The sequence below is a fragment of the Phodopus roborovskii genome, unplaced genomic scaffold, assembly GCF_943737965.1.
Source record: "Phodopus roborovskii unplaced genomic scaffold, PHOROB, whole genome shotgun sequence".
NCBI lineage: Eukaryota > Metazoa > Chordata > Mammalia > Rodentia > Cricetidae > Phodopus > Phodopus roborovskii.
In genome coordinates this window covers 29,217,745-29,231,789 of record NW_026126433.1, presented here as the reverse complement: position 1 = coordinate 29,231,789, position 14,045 = coordinate 29,217,745, and the positions used below count along the sequence as shown (strand labels likewise).

General features: G+C 40.4%; 1 pseudogene; it reads left to right on the top strand.

The window, feature by feature from the left end:
• Positions 1-791: 791 nt before the first annotated feature.
• LOC127223226 (60S ribosomal protein L7-like) lies at positions 792-1,609 on the top strand (annotated as a pseudogene).
• The last annotated feature ends 12,436 nt before the right edge of the window (positions 1,610-14,045 follow it).

Here is a 14,045-nt window from a genome sequence, read left to right as displayed (position 1 = left end):
TTTATTTTAAAGTGTTTGATTTTTATTCAAGCCCCATCTAAATATTACCTGGTAGTGAAAGTATCAGGCTACTCAATACTTAAAAGCTTGCCTACAGAATGCAGTCAAGGGGATTGGAAAGAACAGTATATTGCCCCTTGGCCTCTAAAATTTACTAGGTGCCCTGAACTACAGAGGTATTTCTCCAAATGCCCTCTAGCCCTGATGATTCACCTGTCTTCCTACTCAGGGAAGCCATGGATACTCCACAAGGTGGACTCTATCAAGTGTTCAGTCTACAAAGCAGAAATTTCCTCAATGATTCCAAGCAAAACCACAGTCAAGCAAGGCTTTTGACTTTTTTTGCAAAAGATTGAACAACTGTTGAAAGAAAGTCTAGATGAGCCAGAAGCTCCTCTCAAGACCAAATAATATATGGATCAGATCCTCCACTGACCTTGAAAGTAAAAAATTAAATGATAGTTTTGGTCACCTGCATGATCTTAAATGCCCAACAGGAAATTGTAACCAAAGACTAAAATAATTGGTATTTTTAACACTTCAAGTGATTCCATTCCCCCAGATGTTAGACTTAAATTCATAGAGATTTTGTTTAGATAACTATTTCTCACTAACAATTTGCTTCTTGATAAGGAAAATGCTGTCCAGATATAAGACATCATGACCTTGGCTCAGTTCAACACGTCAGCACCTACCTGCAGCTGAGGGAAGCAGTCCCTCTATTATTTTGACATAAAAATCAAATCACTGGCTCTCTCTTTTTTTTTTATTCCCCCCCCCCTCCACTGGAAGGAGCCATGGAGGCCACGCTGGAGAAGAAAAAGAAAGTTCCTGCTGTGCCAGAGACCCTTAAGAAAAAGCAAAGGAATTTCTCGGAGCTGAAGGTGAAGCACTTCTGGAAAAAGTTTGCACTGAAGACCCTCCAGAAGGCACAGAGGAAGCTCATCTATGAAACGGCAAAGCATTATCACAAGGAATACAGGCAGATGTACCGGACGGAGATTCCCATGGCTAGGATGGCAAGGAAAGCTGGAAACTTCTACGTGCCTGCAGAACCCAAGCTGGCATTCGTCATCCAAATCCGAGGCATCAATGGTGTGAGCCCAAAGGTCCACAAGGTGTTGCAGCTGCTCTGTCTTTGTCAGACTTTCAATGGCACCTTTGTTAAGCTCAACAAGGCTTCAATTAACATGCTGAGGATCGTGGAACCATACATTGCATGGGGGTACCCCAACCTGAAGTCAGTAAATGAGCTCATCTACAAGCGTGGCTATGGCAGAATCAATAAGAAGAGAATTGCCTTGAAGGACAATTCCTTGATTGCTGGATCTCTTGGTAAATATGGCATTATCTGCATGGAGGATCTGATCCATGAGATCTACACAGTAGGGAAACACTTCAAGGAAACCAACAACTTCCTGAGAGGCCTTTGAAACTGTCTTCTCCACGGAGCCGGATGAAGAAAAAGACCACTCACTTTGTGGAAGGTGGCGATGCTGGCAACAGGGAAGACCAGATAAACAGGCTTATTAGACGGATGAACTAAGGTACTTCCTGTGGTATTTTTGTAATCTGGTCAGTTAATAAACAGTCACAGCTTGGCAAAAAAAAAAAAAAAAAAATCACTGACAGGAGAAAACACAGATGGTAGCAGCTTCCTCAGAGCTCTGAGGGGTCTGAGAGACTCATGGAAGCTCCCAGAGGTGATCCAGACACAGAAAGGGGTCTGAAGGACACACAATACCTCCAGAACTACTATGGGGGGGGGAGGTCAAGTCTTATGGGTAGATGCTTTTAAAAAGTGGGCTTATGAAATTGCAAGGAAAGATGGCAGAGTTGTACCCTGCAGAGAATGACAAATTCCCTTTGCTTCCAAGTCTCAGTCAGGGGGTTGCAAGCACAAATGTCATGTCTGATGAGCTGTGGAGCTGCTGGCATCAATGGCAGGGAGATGTGCTAAGACCTAGAACTCCTGCAGAAACAGGTCGTAACTGAATGGGGCTGGCACTAGGCCTGACAGCCAGAAACCAGCATGGAGCTGGTGAGGCTGCAGCATGTGCTGCTTACCCTGCCAAGAGATGGAGAGTGCTGGGCAGCACTGCCCACAGGCTACAAGCACAAAAGTCAAGGCCTGTGAGGCTCAAGGCAGCAGACATCAAGGGCAGGGAGGTGTTCAGCATGCAGGAGCTCTCATAGAACCTCCTCCCACCTCCCAGACACCTTGCCTAGCCACAACATCACCCAGAATCTCAGCAACAGCAATGGTCCAGTATTTATGTTGCTCAGAGGCCAGAGACCTTGAACCAGACTAATGACTCATTGTAATAAATGTTTATGTGTAAAGCTGTTTGATACACACACACACACACACACACACACACACACATATATATATATATATATATATATATATATATATATATATATTGACACTGGAGTTTTCAATACCACTACAACAAACAAATATTCAATGGAGTAGTGGGAAAGATGGAGGGGTAGAGCAGTGAATGCATGAATCAGAGAAGCCAAATTAGGAACATGATGGTGGTGACTGGTGTGAGAGAAGACTGTGGTAGACAGAGGAATATGCCTGAGGCTAAAGTGAAGAGTTTTGGATTAATTTTGTTGCCAGGAAAAATCTCAAAACAGCCTAGTATTGAATCTGTCGTGTGGATATTAGTGGTGACTCTAATGAAGATTTATAATGAAAAGGAGCAAGCTGAGCAGGATAAATTACAAAAAGTAAATTTTGAGGAGAAAAGAGCACCAGAAAGTGGAATAAAGATAAATTCTTTGCTCAAGGAGAGAAACATAGTAAGAAATCTAATAAAGGGAGTGGTGACCTCAGGGCATGATTCCACCCAGCTAAATTCTCGACTATGGAAAAAAAATTAAAAAAAAGTTTAGAGACAGATATGGTACTTGCCTTTAATCCCAGCACTAGGAAGGCAGAGGCAGTCAGATCTCTGAGTTTGAGGCTATCCTGATCTAAAGTTCAAGTTGAAGGACAGCCAAGCTTAGACAGGGAAAGAAAACAGAAAGCTGGTGAAGATGTATTCAAACAAGGGGGCCATCAAGCAGAACTCAGCAGCTTCAGCCGCATGATTCTGGCTTTAGAGTTAAGGATAGAAGAAATCTACATAAGGAATTCTAAGTATAGAGGCCCTGTCTTGAGAGAGAGAGAGAGAGAGAGAGAGAGAGAGAGAGAGAGAGAGAGAAGAGGGAATTAAAATTCCACTAAGGCATTAAACTCTTCTGAACAGTTTGGAACTGGATCTCTAGATTTTCATGGTCCTATGTATTCTCCAACTTTAGCCCATCTCCTAAGTGATTTTGAAATTACCTCTTCAGAGTCCAGAATGATACTGGGAAAGAGCCACGGAGAAAATGATTTCCCTATGGTCAAGAAAATGGAATCTCCTGTCTGAGAGAAGAACTAGCACTGCAGTTGGGTAGGTCAACAACAGGGCTAAAGGACTACCCCTGAGGAAGTGCAAGCATCCCTAGGAAGGTGGACTTACTTTAAGACATGTTAAAAAAACAAAAAAGTAATTACCCCTTTAATGAGATAATATACTTTTCTTCCCAGAATTCCCTCCCACCCTTGGCACAGGAGCTTGCAGAGCTGTAACCATGTCGTGGGTCTTTCCACTTTCCTGGATTGTTCAGAGAAGCACACTTCCTTTTATAGCTCTGTTCTATGCAAACTTTCCATGGTACTTTGGGTTTCCTTACTCCTTCTCTAAAGCCCCCCTTCATACCATGTGATTGCTTGTTCTCCAAATGGCTCATCACCGTCACTCAAATAACTTGGCTTATTTTCCCCTCTCTCTTCTCCATTCTTCTGGGAAGCTGCTAAGATTTACAACTTTCCAGCCTTGGGGTTTTTCTTTTAAACTCTAATCAAATCATCTCTGTGTTTGAGAACAAAGTAAAAATGAAATTAAAATAAATTAACAAATAAAGATATCCATGGACATATAATACCTCAGAACTCCATGGAACTCATCAATGAAAGCATTTCTTAATTCCAAAAGAGAAGGTTTTAGTGAAGATAGGTAACATGATATGTGAAGAGTGATTAAAGATCTTGGTAGATATCCAAAGTGAGGTAGGAAGAGGAAGATAGCAAAAAATGATAGCTAAAAGAAAACATAGGCTAAGATGGTAAAAAATAAATAAATCTGCATGTAATAGTAGTATGAAAAATTAGTAGATTAAATTTACTGAACAAAAGAAGAGATTCCAAATTGGGCAAGAGCACAATCATCATAAAATGGCATGTTTTCAGGGTTATATATGAGTTTCCTAAAAGCAGAAATGATTTTTTTAGGAATAAATATAACAGGCAGTTATGAACCAGAGACATGGAGTAGAATTATACATCCCAGACAAGTTAGAAATCCATGTACAAGACACAAGAGCCAAAGAGAAAGAGTATACACTGGCAAAATAAGCAATGAGCCGAAAGCTACAACAATAGAATTGCCAAGATTAACTATTAACATTTTTATTGAGTACCATGTAAACCCTAATCTAAGTTTTTCTCACACTGACATGTTTAATCTTCACCATGAGCCAGTGAGCTATCACGACTATTAGCTATCATGTTATTATCACCAGTTTACATGAAGCAACTAAGAAGCACTGTATGCCAGAATTAGAAATAAACGTCACTGATAATAAAGCCCTGACATATAAGGCAATGACTAATAAAACTAAGGGCAGAAACAAGCAAATCAACAAGCAGGCAACAACTTTAAATGTGCCTTCTAAAATCTATTAAATCAAAAATGTGTTTAAAGCGTCCTTGAATTAACAATTATACAGAGAGAGAGAGAGAGAGAGAGAGAGAGAGAGAGAGAGAGAAATCTCTTGTTTTCAGAACAATACTAACTAAAAAATGCAGAAAACACAGTGGAGGAAGGAAATCACCGCACCATCCACAACTAATAATGGAACTCTTCAGGTAAAGATCATTATTCTATAATAAAACCACTGCTCAAAAAGGGTTTTGAGAAATTGAATATCTAATGGTCTTCAAGTAATATCCCACTGATTTGATTTTAAGGTGGAAATAGCTTATTGATTTAAAAGTGAAAAAAGCACATAGCTTTATGGTAAAGACAGTGCAAGAGTGCACACCACCAAAATAAAGTTAGTAATAAAGAAATGGACTGGCACCTTATGCCTCTTCATGTAATACAATGGAAAGAGCACAGTTTTACCAGAACACAAAGAAAATGTGTGAAATGTGTGAATGTTGACCCAGAGTGGCTACAAAATATTAATGACCACATACAAAAAATGATTACTGATAGGACCCCAGGTCAAAATTTAAATAAGAACAGATGTCAAGGTATTAAAGAAAATATTGATTATCATAATAGCTGTTACCAATTGGTAATGTTTCAGTTCTATTTATAACTTAAAATAACTCAGAAAACTGGAAATAAGGAAATGCCTTAAGTCAATAAGAGGATCAACTGAAAAGACAAAAGAAACATTTTAATGAGTTCTCTTATAACAAAAACAAAACAAAGATGTGCACTATTTCTGAAACTGCTTTACATAGCTCTCAGTGTTTTGGCCAATTGTAAATGAAAGCTGCAAGAGAAAATCAAAATTGTCATTGTTTTTAAATAACAAACAATGAAGGCTAATTTCAAAAAGAATAAGACCTATTAACTCATGCATTACAATTGATGAAGAAAAGGCCCAATACTTATGGATGATTTAGCATTGTATAAAGTCACCAATAAATTTAATGGAATTACAAGCAAAATTTCAGCAGAAATTTTAACATCTCGTCAAACTAACTAAAATAAGGAGAGAAAAACAAACACCCATGAATAATACAAATAATTTTGAAGAAATAGAGGAGAAGCAATCATCTACTAGAATAGATTTAGGGATCCTGTAACAAATCGCCTCAACAAGATGGCCTAACACAGCCGAAATTCTCTCACAGTTCTACAAACTTGACATCCAAACTCAAGGTGCTGGCAGGGTCCCAGTGCCTCTGAAAGCACTGTGGGAGAATTCATTCCTAATTGTTCCAGTGTCTGTGGACTTCTAACATTCCTTAGCTCTCCTTGACTTGTGGCTATGCCCCTCCAGCCTCAGCCTCCTTCTTCACATCACCTCTTCTGTATGTTCATGTTTTCTCTTCTGTCTTATAAAGGTTCTTGTCATTATAGTAAGGACTTGCCCAATTAATCCAGGATAAGGTCATATGAAGACCCTTTATTTAATTGCATCTATAATGACTCTTTCCCATGTAAGATGACATTTATGGAGCCAAGGATTTGGATGGCAACATGCTGAGGGAGACCAACATTTAATATCCTGTACTCTCTCTCAACAGCTATAAGGTATAATATGAAGCCCATACTTAGTTCTAGTATACTGATGTAACCATTGTAAGAGTCCAACAGAACAAAATAAAAACCAGGAAGAGTTCCAAACTAGAAGTTGAAAAAAAAATGAGATAACTGATGTTGGAGCTGGCTTTCTGTTGCTGCAATAAACGACCAATATCAACTTGGGATGATTCTATTTCAGCCTACACTTTGCGGTATATCATCTACAGAAGTCAGAGCAGGAGCTTTACAACAAAACTGAAGTAGAGACCATGAAGAGGAACACTGCTTACTGGCTTGCTCCGTCTGGCTTGCTCAAAGGTTCTTATACAGCCCATGCCTACCTGCCCAGGGATAGGACCTCCCACAGTGGTCTGGGCCCTCCATCATGAATCAGCAATCAACAAAATGCCCACAGACATCCTGTGAAGGAGTTTCTCAGTTAAGATTCTGTCTTTCCAGATATGCTTAGGTTTGTGTCAAATTGACATAAACTCACCAGTACAATTGACATGATAAATAGCTAATGAATCAATTTAGGAAAATTCTATAGCAAAATAGATAAGGCTATGAAGAGCTGAGTGTTGAACCAGGAATCCAAATGACTAATGAATGTATAAAGAGAAGCTCTATCTCACAATTAACCAGAAATGCTATAAACAACATTAAAATATGTCTAGATTAGTTTGGGAAAGTATATAAATGTGGTAGTTTGAGTGTAATTGGCCCCCATAAGCTCATAGGGAGTGGCACTATTAGGAGGTGTGGCCTTATGGAAGCAGGTGTGAGGAAGTGTGCCACTGTAGGGGCAGGCTTTGAGGTTCTCTATGCTCAAGCTACTCCTAGTTCACTTCACTTCCTGTTGCCTGCAGGATCAAGATGTAGCTCCTTGTCCACTCTTAACACCATGTCTGCCTGAATTTGGTCATGTCCCACCATGATAATAATGGACTAAACTTCTGAAACTGTAAGCCACAAAATTGTTGGTGAAAAATATTTTAAGGTGTGTGACTTATGTTTATGCTGCATTTATTTAACTCTGTGAAGCTGTGTTAGTGTGCCTGTCTAAAACACCTGGCAGTCCTAATAAAGATCTGAATGGCCAATAACAAGGCAGAAGCAAGGATAAGTAGGGCTGGCAGGCAGAAAGTATAAATAGAAGTAGCAACAAGAGAACAAGGAAAGGAAGCCAGGAGGACATAAGGGACCAACCAGCCACCCAGCCACATAGCCACACAGCCAGGCACAGAGTAAGATGGAATGAAAAGGGATACAGAAGTAAGAGAGATAAAAACCCAGAGGCAAAAGGTAGATGAGTTAATTTAAGATAAGAAAAGCTGGCTAGAAACAAGCCCAGATAAGGCTAGGCATTCATAAGTAATAATAAGCTTCTGTGTATTTATTTGGGAGCTAGGGGTAGGCCCCTCAAAAAGCCAAAAGAATAAAAGAGCACAAGCATTTTAATTAACAATTAAATGTTTTCCTTTGTAAAAGTTGCCATTGCCATGATGTCTCTTTACAGCAATAGAAACCCCAGCTAAGGCAGTGGCTGAGAACGTGGAAACAGGAAGTCTAATGCACTTCTCACAGGAGAGGGAGGTAGAGCATTGCAAAGCATTCTGGAGAGCAAGAGTGGGGCACATGGGTCTCCTGTTACCTGTAATCTCATTCTATAGTTAACATCACAGACATGCTCACCCTGGACTACAGAAAAACATAAAAAAGAATGGTCCTCACAGCATGGTTGGTAGATTAAGTCAACAATGATGTCTCTAAGTGGGATGGTGAGCAGAACACAGTGGGTACACACTGTGGAACATGAATGAACAGAATTAGATAGATAAACATTCACCTACATAGATGAATCCTAGAAAACTGTGCCAAGTGAATATCATCAAAGGAAAAAGTATAAAACTTACTGCTTACATCAATTTAAATGGTATTCACTTATTTAAATGGCAGCTCTAAATACATTAGTGCATATCATCTTTAAGACATAGCAAGGGAGTCAACAGGCATTGAGATGGAGCATGAGGGAAAAAAAACTCTAAATAAACTAGCATGTGGGAAAAACAACAAACACACAGACACATGTATTGCTGAGGTTCAGACTTCCTACTGTAGCTTAGGTCCAAACCAGAAATTAAAAAGTAAATAAATAAATAAATAGTGTGGGTGTTCTGGCAAAGCATCAAGGAGTTTGCCTTTGAGCTAAGCACATGAGTTTTATGTGGGTAAACTTGGGGATATCTATATTGTGTATTCAACAGCAGCACTTTTTCTCTCTATACTGATTACAGAATAAGTCATTTGTTAATGGCCAGATAAGTCACCCTCAGATAAGAAAGGCATTACAGTATTGGATTTCATTACAGCAAGATATACTGACAGTATGGTCTGATGCTTGTAATTCTTCCTAAGACTTTTATGAATCCCCCAGTTCACAAATAGCCATTATATCACACAGGTTCCCCCATAATCTCTATATTTAATGAGTGAGAACATTTTTTTCCTCTAGAGATCTGGGGCAGGGTGTCCAACTCATTCACTAACCATGCAACCCACCACTAAACTCCAGCATCCCAACCAGCAAGCATAATTCTAATTCATGCTTCAGTAAAAATACAAATTATAATACAAATTTTGAACCCAGAGGGTCATTTGCAAATAATGAGAAATGCAAATTCTAAATCAATGAAAGTCCAGGGAAAACTGTAACATGATGGCCGCTCTGGTGCCCTGGGAGAGCTACTGCAGCCTTTTAAAGTGTTTAATATGATCTCTGAAACAACAGAGGCCACAAACAAGCCCTGCTCAATTTGATTGACAATTTGGCTGTGGCTCAGACCACTACAGCACTGACTCACAACAAATCAGAGAAAACTGAAATTCTACAAGAAGCTGTTGGTTCCGAAGCTTTTAATGATTCAAATTTTCAATCAGAAGGGGTCTTTTTTTTTCCAGTTCATTACCCACAGATTCTCTGGGTCAACCAATGTGTGCAGCCTATCTTGCCTTTCTTTCCACTAGTATACAGTCCTGTCCATCATTTTACTGAGCCCTGAAAAACAAAGCCAAAATATACATGTTCACTTCGCCCTCATTTACCTTGGCAGGATTCCAAAAGCCTGAGAAACAAAGTGGAAGAGAAAACCCCAGCGTTTCACAAAGCATCTAAAATGGAGCTGATCTAGCTGATGGGTCCTTAACACGACTGAACTGATGGGAGAGCGGGTACAGGCTGGTGCCTCTGTGGGACAAATGACAGTGTCATGTGATGAAACGGGGAAGAGGAGAATGTCTCAGCCTCAAGTCAGAACTGTCCATCTCACAGTGCCAGTCCACCTCAGGAGCCTGGAGATGAAAATAACTCCAAAACACACAAGGCTGTTCAGGAAAGCACCCAACAATTACAAGTATGAGGAGGGACACGGGAATAGGTTCCCACTGTGTAAAATTGCACCTTATTGAATTGATTGAGTTGTCATTCAGAAAAGGTGATTTTCAAAATGAAGCAAGCAAGGAAATAAATAGAGTAGAAATTCAGATAAAACTCATTCAAGTATCGCTATTGGTATATGTAAAATGAAAGGACTGTCACTAATGGAGGTAATATCATTCAACAATGACACCCTGAAGGTCATTTCTTACTCCACTTCTTTCTCTTTGGCTCATGGAGTGTCACTCAGAAAAGACACAAGCACACTGACTTATCTAGAGTTAAGACCAGCAAGGCCTTGGTAATATTAAGAAATTCCCATGTTCTGTCCACAATGAAGCCTGCCCTGACCTCTAGCCTCTTCTGAGCAACACTCCCATGAAAATAGTTCCTGGGGTCGACCAGTTGGAGAGCTGCAGAGAACCAGCTCTGCTTTCCTGCTTCTCATCAGGCAGATCACACCACTAGGTGTTCATTCTTTTTATCTGCATATAAAGATCAAGTTTCATCAAGGGTTTTTCCAAAACAAGTACACTTTCTACAGGTATGTGGCAGATTCATGTTTTGTCAGTTATTGTTGGCCAAGGCAGGTCAAACCCGATGAGTGTGTGTGTGTGTGTGTGTGTGTTGTTGTTGTTGTTGTTGTTGTTGTTGTTTTAACCAGTGCCCAATAGAAACAACTGAAGTGGGGAAAGGTTTTGGCTTAACAGGTTCAGGAGGGGTTTCAGTCAGTCCATCATGGCAGAGAAGGCATAGAGGAGACTAGAACAAACAACTTCTGGATTGTGTGTATTGTCTGTAATGGGTTCTCAATTAAAAAACTGTCCTCAGTGAATGAAGAAACAACGGATCTCTGGAAGCCCCCTGTGGTAACAGGAGTCTTGGGGAGATGGGGATAAACCCCAACAATACATACAAATGTGGGTGCTGTCAACTCAGCAAGCTTAGAGGACATATATATGCATTTACCAGCACTCAGAATCTGTAAGCACTATGAGCCAGGAGTGGCCAGGAAACACTGCAGGACAGGGATTCGGGCCGGTCCTGGATGGGCAGAGCTGAGGAAAAATGATGAGCCCACTCTCCAGGTCACATTTCTTCCTTTTCCATACTGCTGCCTGCACGGCAAGAGTTAAGAGTCAGCTAAAGTATAAAAGACTCCAGACACTGATGTTCCATCTGAAACCCAGGACCCGGCCCCTGCTTAAGTAGACGGTGCCCTCAAACAACTCGTTTAACTTTTCTAAGTCACAGGTCCATCTTCATAATTGGGGGCAGCAGTAAGACTGATTGGAGCACTTGAGAAGAAAGGAGGCTACCCGTGTCTGAAAGCATTCTGCGCCACTCGATGTAGCTGTTTGTACGTTAGGCAGTATTCAATGTGGAGCCGTGGCTAAACTTATCAAATCAAATTATAATTATAGAGTTACAGCTTTGGTTTCTTGTTAAAATTTTAAACATCAAGCAGGCAAAATGAGTTTTGGAGGAGGCCAGAGAGGCTTTCCCCGAACCTCTGAAATTTCACTATCCACTTGGTGCACATCGCCTCTTAGCGGAGCACTGCTTGAAACATGAACAGCAGCGTCAGTATGCAGCAGCACATTTAACTGTCTGCTGGAGGGCATGTAAATAAAACCTTCACTAAGGTAAACACTTGCACGGTTTTACAACCCACTCACACTTAACTTTTATGCCCCATTATGAAATATGACTTATATGTGTTTGGAAGTTCTACAACGTCATTGGATGCAGAGTCCTCTAAGTGACTGGCTGATAAACGGTTATTTACTCACTAGTTTTCACGGCCCATGAAAGCCTTTAAACTGGAACACTGTCCCTAACTACCCATTAGTGATCATGGTAATTCTTCCTAATGGCATGTGAGCCAGTTATCTTGACAGCCTTAGTGGCATGGGGCAGCAAGTTGGAGGGAATGTGAAAAGATCCATGCTTAACCCAGGGGAGTCAGTGCATTGTCTAGACAAAAGGTGCATATATGCCACACACCTGTACTCCCATCACGTGAGAGGCTTAAGCGAGAGCTCAAAAACAAGTTTGTGTGGAGCACACAGTCCATGTAATAAATACGAGGCTGTTCCAAGACAGAGCATGAGAACATGAATGCTGAATGCAGCACCTATTACTAGACTAAGTCTAGTAATAGACTAGACTAACCCAACTCTCAGTACTACCAAAATGAATGCTCAGAGGCTTGATGGGATCACTAGGTACAACAGAGACACATACACAGAAATTCCTGTCCCTATAGGGACCTGTGAATGCTCTGGAATGTAAATTAACTCAGGTCATTCTGGGGGTTTCGGGGAGCCAAATGCCAACTAATAGTAAAATGATTTTGTTTGTAAAATTTGCTTTGCAATATATTTGTAAAGTGTATTAGAAATTTGGGGTTAAAAAATAATAATGGTTAGTCTTACAGTAGACATATATGTATCATAGTTATTAAAACAAAAAATATATTAAGTATTGTTTATTATTTTCCAGAAAATGTGCTAATGTTCCATATAAGCATTTTAATAGGATACTTATGTGATACTCACAGCATTTCTACTTATGTATGAAAGTACTAAGGCTCAGAAAGGCTAAGTAAGTTGTTCCAGTGTTACAAAGTAGCCAGACCAGGGAATGATGCCATCCACATTTAGGGTGGCCTTTCTCACCTCAATAAGCCTGAAATAGGTCGGTCCCTCCCACCACAGACAAAGGTTTGTCAATAACTATAAATTTGTGGTTCTCAACCTATAGGTTGTTACATATACATATGTATATATCAAATATCCTGTATATCAGATATTTACACTGGCAAAATTACAGTTATGAAGTAGCAATGAAATAATTGTATGGTTGGGGCCACCACAACATGAGGAACTGTATTAAAGGGTCACAGCACTAGTAAGGTTGAGAACCACTGCTCTAGATCTTGTCAAGTTTACAGCTGATGTTACCCATCTAGAAGTGTAATGGTAAAAGCTTTTGAGTGTCAGATTAAAGGCTGTGGACTCCATTCCATCTCCTAAACCAATACCACTTTCACCTTGTGAATTTCATAACGTAAGACGGTAATGAACATTAAAATAGCTATCTGTCAACTAGAAAAGAGGAGAAGTAATTGTTGGCAACTACAAAGCACAATTTTTTTTAAAGAAATGAGATTATTTAAGTGTCATATTTATAATAAGAATCATCTCTTCCTTTGAAGTAATGAAACATGATTTTTCACATTTTCAAAATACTAATGATAGTCTGGCATGCTGAAGCATTGAAAATGGCTTAATGGGTGTGACGGGGGGCCATGTTTTCTGCTCTCCCACCCCTCCACTACTTTCTCTAATTCAGCAAGTCTGTGCTTCTAAACCGGGCTACAGGGATTTCTAGGCAGGCCTCACCCGCCGTTGTCACTAGGATATTAAGCAGGGGAACAAAGGCAGCGGCTCAGTCTGTGGCATTTCAGAAGACTGCCTTTCAGAGACATGTTTGATATTCAGGGCTCAGCCAACTACAAGAAAAAAGTAAACACCACGCACCTCCCTTTCTGGTCACAGCAAAGGTACTCACTCACTGAATACCAGGCACTGTGCTGAAACTGGGGGAAATAGAACGATGGGCTCCTAACCTGCAGTTGCCCATAGTCTGGTAGTACTTTCTTAATCCCCAGGGACAGCTGGAGCTGAGCACTTCTGCATCCTGAACTGACATAATTCCTGCATTGTCACTCCTCCTCTGCACACAGACAAGGAAAAGGCCTCTTCTCCTGCACGTAGCAGTGGGGAAGAAGATGTTCACTTTATCTTTGATTTGTTTGACATTGTGTCCTGGCGTCATATAGTTAAGATCCGGTTCACCAAAGGCTACCTCCTGCAGCCAGCATAGACATTTATCAAAAGTACCATGTTCTTACGCTCTTGGAACTCTTGCAGTTTCTTTCTTCCAATATGTATACTCTCTCCCCAACTCCCCTGCACATCCAGCTCATTTACTTAATTCTACATTCAAGTATTTGCTTGACCATGGCTTCTAAAGGGTTGATCTTCTCTAACACAATAGATTTCACAGTTGGCAATACACCCCATATAGTGACTTGAAATATATGGATGCCACAGACTCATGTGTTTCCTATAGAGAGTGGCACTATTAGGTGTGGCCTCTTTGGAGTAGTGTTGCCTTGTTGGAGAAAGTGTGTGTCACTGTGGGGGCAGGCTTTGAGGTCTCATATGCTCAAGCTA